Source organism: Chrysochloris asiatica, unplaced genomic scaffold (genome assembly GCF_000296735.1).
Source record: "Chrysochloris asiatica unplaced genomic scaffold, ChrAsi1.0 scaffold00044, whole genome shotgun sequence".
NCBI classification, from domain to species: Eukaryota; Metazoa; Chordata; class Mammalia; order Afrosoricida; family Chrysochloridae; genus Chrysochloris; species Chrysochloris asiatica.
The window spans coordinates 12,980,270-12,985,851 of NW_006408562.1; the positions used below are offsets into that span (position 1 = coordinate 12,980,270).

The 5,582-nt window shown below is 40.8% G+C and overlaps 1 protein-coding gene across 4 annotated transcripts in view; it reads right to left on the reverse strand.

Annotated features, from left to right (window-relative positions):
* Window positions 1-5,582, reverse strand: part of PAX3 (paired box 3) — a 126,546-nt gene that overhangs the window by 64,032 nt on the left and 56,932 nt on the right. The gene's annotated exons all lie outside the window — the stretch shown is intronic.

Here is a 5,582-nt window from a genome sequence, read left to right on the forward strand (position 1 = left end):
GATGGATGGATGGATGGATGGATAGATAGATAGAGTAGGTAGATAGATAGATAGATAGATAGATAGACCAAACACTTTTAACGTGTTTCTTCCCGTTATTTTTCTCTATGTATTTTATTGACAAGATGTATGTTTTAAAATGCTCTTTCTTGATTAGCTACACATTTTAAAGTAAATAAAATGTCTTTTTCCAGAAAGTATTCAAATTAATTCATCATTGTTAGTTTAGTATAGGCAACAAAACTGTTTGGTTGATGGTGCTGTTGTTAAGTGTTGTCGAGTCAAATACGACCCTGTACATGGTTTCTGAGGATCAGCTGGTGGGTTTGAACCATTGAACTTGTAGTTCACAGTCCAGTGTTTATCCTACAGCACCATACCAGGATATTTGAAATTTTATCTGAAATTCTGAAGTGATGTGACACTAATCCTTCCAATTTGCTCATATAAATCTGCAGACACATTTGTATGAGTTTTTTTATCTCTGTGTGGGGAGAAAACAAACTGCATACACATATTTCATTTATATAACGCAGGCAGATAATCCATCCAGACCCACTTTCATACATCTCTCTTTCACAATAAATAAGCCACAGTTTTAAGATAGCCCGTCAGTGGTCAGGGTGTTTGTCCTTCCTAACGAGTCCTTCCAAATCCTCATCGCCTTCCCCATACAGACTATGTAAGAAGGAACCTTTGAAGATGTGTCTTCTTCCTGGTAGAAGACAGGACAGGCAGGTGTCTAAGTATTTGGGCATAAAAACTCATGTCAGTGTGTATAACACAGAGAGAAAGGGTTACCTAGAGAAGAAATCTTCTGAAGCACAGTAAGACATTTCAAGACCTACTACCAACTACTGTTGTTGGTGCTAAGAGCCATCAAGGAAGTTCCAACTTACAGCAACCTTGTACAGGATTTCCAAGGTTGGTGGTTTTGAATCGCCAGCCTTGAGATTAGCAGTCCAGTGCTAATCATACAGCAGCATACCAGTACTAATGTATTTAAATTGCAGGAGGGGAATTGGGAATATCTCACTTCTTTAAAAATCTTCATTTCTTTCCACTTCTTGATACATAGAGATGTTCAGGTTTTGTGTTAAATTCACTCCTGAGCAAAGCATTTTCAAAGCTGGAAATCACTTAGGAGTCCCTGGGTGACACAAATGGTTAAACACTCTACTGCTAACTGGAAGGTTGACAATCCAAATCCACCTAGAGGTATCTCAGAAGAGAAGCCCAGCAATCAGCTTCTGGAAGGTCTCAGCCTCAGAAACTCCATGGAACACGTTTACTATACACATAGGGTGTTCACACATGGGAGAAGGAATAGATAGCAACTGGTTTGTTCTTCATTTGGTTTGGGTTTTGTTTGGTTTTAGGAAGTCACTTTAGAGAACATCAGACCATCTTTATTTTACAGTTAAAAAAAAAGAGAGAGAGATAAGAGTTTTCAATGGATGAAATTATACCTCAATAGTCATCTGGCTTGTTAGTGGCAGAGGTAAATCTCAAACTTACATGCTTAATTTCTTAATTCTGGTTCCTTTATCACATTATCAACTCTTAATTTACTGTGTGTGAATTGTCTTCTATTTTCCAATCAGCTATGGTAGCTAGCTACGGTGTGGTGATATAGGATAAACACTGGACAGCAAAGTTGGTTTGAACCACAAGGTTAGTGATTCGAACTCACCAATCACTCCTTGGAGATCCTATACAGGGTCGTTATGAGTCAGAACCAATTCAACACGCCATGAGTCAGATCCAACTTAACAACACTTAGCAACAACAACAAATGATAGTTAAGAGGAGTCCTGGTGTGGCACTGTAGGGTAAGCACTGTACTACAAGGTTGGTTTGAACCTCAAGGTTGGTGATTCAAACCCACTAGCCACTCCTCATAAACTCTATACAGGGTCACTATGAGTTGGGACCAACTTAAAGGCACTAAATAACAACAACATGATAACTAGAATCTTCATCCAACTGACAGACCCACTGAGTCCAGAAACAAATGAAGTTAGGTGAAGCACTTTGGAAAATGTATTTGTTTCATGTCTCTGCCATTCTATGTATATCTAACCAAGACATAAAGTCGCTTGTGTTTCTGATTTTAAAGTTTCTTTTATCTCATTTTATGTATATTACAACTTTGTAAATTATCCTTTTTTGTAAAATAAAGTTGCCATTTAGGATGTTTAAAGTAGCCCAAAATTTCAGTAAGCCAATTAGTTCTCAGAGCTAAAAAGATAATCCCCCACCTTAGCTCTAAAATGTATAAAAGTGTTTTTTAGGTTATCTATTGCTTAGTCCCAGCCACAAACTTCTTTGATTCAAGTAACATGTATGTTCAAATACTAATCTTAATAAACAAATTTTCTAAGAAAAGTCCTGGAGTGGTGCTCTGGGTTAATGTGGCGACTGCAAAGTTGGTTTGAACTGAATGGCAGGTGATTCAAGCTCACCAGCCTCTCCTTGGAAACCCTATACAGGGTTGCTGTGGGTTGGAACCAACTCAATGGCACATAACAACATGCAAAATAAGTATTCACATTTTCCTCAATACACCAGAATTCACATATAGAAATTCATTAGCATGAAGGTAAACATGAATACAGATAGTACTAAGAGTTTGCTTAATGGAATTTAAAGCTTTCATTGGACTGACAGAAATCAACTTCCCAGAGCCCCATGCACTTATCAATGTGGTCCAAGAGTTGGACATACCTTGACTTTCTCATCCTAAGTCATTTGTTCACCCCTGTCTCTTCTACCCAGCATGCCCTTCATAGCTATCTTTCTACAACATCACACCTAGGTGTCAGATTCCAGTTCCACAAATCCTATTCTGCATTTCGCTCTTACAAATTCTCCTCTAGTCTCCAAGGTAGAAGGGAATAGTAGTTCCATGGTAAAATTGGGTTCAATTCCTGCCTATGCACCTCATGAGCAGTCAACTCTCAGCCTACAAGTGGAGGTTTGCATGTTGCTATGATGCTGAAGAGGTTTCAACAGTGTCCAGACAAAGATGAACTCGGAAGAAAGGCCTAGTGGTGTACTTTGGAAAAATCAGCCTAGGGAATACAATGAAGCATTCTGTGGGCAGCTACCAACAGCCTACTCCTGGGAGCAGTTTGTACTTTGCATCCATTCGGCACCTTTCCTTCTTTGCTCAACTGGTGACCATAGCTGAAGTTGGACTCTTACTTGGTTCCTCTGTTGCACTGATTTTCTGATGGATCTCTTCCTTGAATTAGTATAAATGTAACTGTGTGTCCCAGTGGTACTTTCTCATTTCAAGGGTCAGACAGTCAGAGGTCAGCTAAGTAACCAGTCAGTTCATACAGGCAAACCTAATTAATGCAAACACTGCCTTACTAAAAGCACGTTTGGAAGGAGCTTAGCACTTAACTTGCCAGTTGAATAATTCTGCAAGTGAACAATGAGAGGCCATTCTGAGAGAAATGGCAAAGTTCAATGGTTATTTCTGAATGCCAAGATGCTGAAGAATCCAGAAAAGGTATAGGGGAAACTGACTGATGGTGTCATGACATTGTCGCAAAAGAAGGGAAAATCCTGGAGAGGAAGCATCTCAAAGTAGTTCTAACTCCATCCTTGTCAGGATTCAAGCTCATGTGAGAGTCATCCACAGGCCATGTAAATAAGGCAAAAATCCTCACCACTGGACCAATAAACAACATCCAGGTAAAAGGAGAACGGGTTGAAGTTGTCAAAGACTTCATTTTGCTCAGATCAACCATCAACACTTATGGAAGCAGCAGTCAAGAAATCAAAGGATGCATTGCACTCAGCAAATCTGCAGCACCAGACCTCTTTAAAGTATTCACAAGCAAAGGTGTCAGTTTGAGGACTGAGGTGCACCTGACCCAAGCCATGGTATTTTCAATAACCTCATATGCATGCAAAAGTTGGACAGTGAATAAGGAAGACTGTAGAAGAATTGATGCTTTTGAGTTATGGTGTTGGAGGAGAATATTGAAAGTGCCATGGACTGCCCAAAGAATAAAGCAATCTATGCTTAAAGAAGTGCAGCCAGAGTGCTCCTTGGAAACCAGGATGGCCAGACTTTGTCTCTCATACTTCGAACATATTATCAGGAGGGACCAGCCACTGGAGGAGATCATGTTTGGTAAAGTAGAGGGTCAGAGAAAAAAAAAGGAAGACTCCCCCGCCCCAGACAGATGGATTGGCACAGTGGCATCAGCAGTGGGCTCAGTGTAGCAGTGATTGTGAGGTTGGCACAGGACCAGGCAGTGCTTCCTTCTACTGTGCATAGGGTCATGATGAGTGGGTACCGACACAATGGCACCTAACAACAACAATAACAGGTATCATGCTGGGAGTGTGGGAGGTTCCATATGAAAAGCACTAGATTGTGAATAAGAATGTCCACCGACAGCCACTCCACAGAGAAAGGTGAGGCTTTCTGCTCCTGCAAAGATGTAAAGCCCGGAAAATAGAATCTCTATGAGTCAGAACCAACTTGACAGTCAGCACTTAACAACGACAAAAGCATCACGCTAGGGGTCTTCACTGGCTCTATTTCATCTCATCTTCATATTCTCACTATTATTATCCTCATTTCAGATTTAAAAAGTCCTGAACCACTGACAGATTATATACCTAGGGAGTGGCAGTGAGAACAGACATGAAATAAACATCAAATCTCTCTCATGTAGACAACAGTTTAGGAACTTTACCAAACGGCATCTCTGCCTTTCCCATCAATACTAAATGCCCATCACCATTGCCATCATCCAAGAAGAGACAGAACGCTGGCTCAAAGTTTCCATTATCCATGTTGTTGTCATTGAGCACCATTCCAACTCATCAGGAGAACTGCCCCCACGGTGTTTGGAAATTTAATCTTTATATAGAGAGTGCCAGGACTTTTCTGTAGAGTCACTGGATGGGTTTGAACTGCCAACTTGTCAGCTAGCAAGCCAGCACTTAATTACTGCACCACAAGGTTCTTTCAGTTAGCTCTAGCAGGGTACAAGTCTTAATTTCTCTGCAATGTGGGTTGGGAGGCTTTATCCTGCCTCATGAAGGAGTCCTGATGGCACTGTAGGATAAGCACTGGACTTCTGACTACAAGGTTGGCAGTTCAAACCCACCAACCACTCCTTGAGAGAAAGATGAGGTTTTCTGTTCCTGTAAAGATTTACAGCCTCAGAAACTCTACATATGGTCTCAGTGAGTTTGCCCTATCTCCATTGCTACTCTTCCCCCATGTCCAAAGATGATTACAGTCAGAATCTTCTGTAGGATTTTTTTCCATGAGGGTAGGGGTCTCTGTAAAGTTATTCATCAGTATAAAGCAGGTATAAAACTTAACGCACAACAAATTGCGTATCTCTCCCGAGCTTAACTCTATTCACGTCATCGTGGTCATCTTGGTCAACTCTACTTTGAGGAGGCATTTTTTCCCCAGTCGCATTCTGAGTGCCTTCCCAATTTCCGGTCCTGTATCTGACAGCGTTTCTCTGCTATCCATAGAGTTTTCAGTGACTAGTGATTCAGAAGTAGTTTGTCACTCTTTCTTCCTAGTCTGTCTTTGT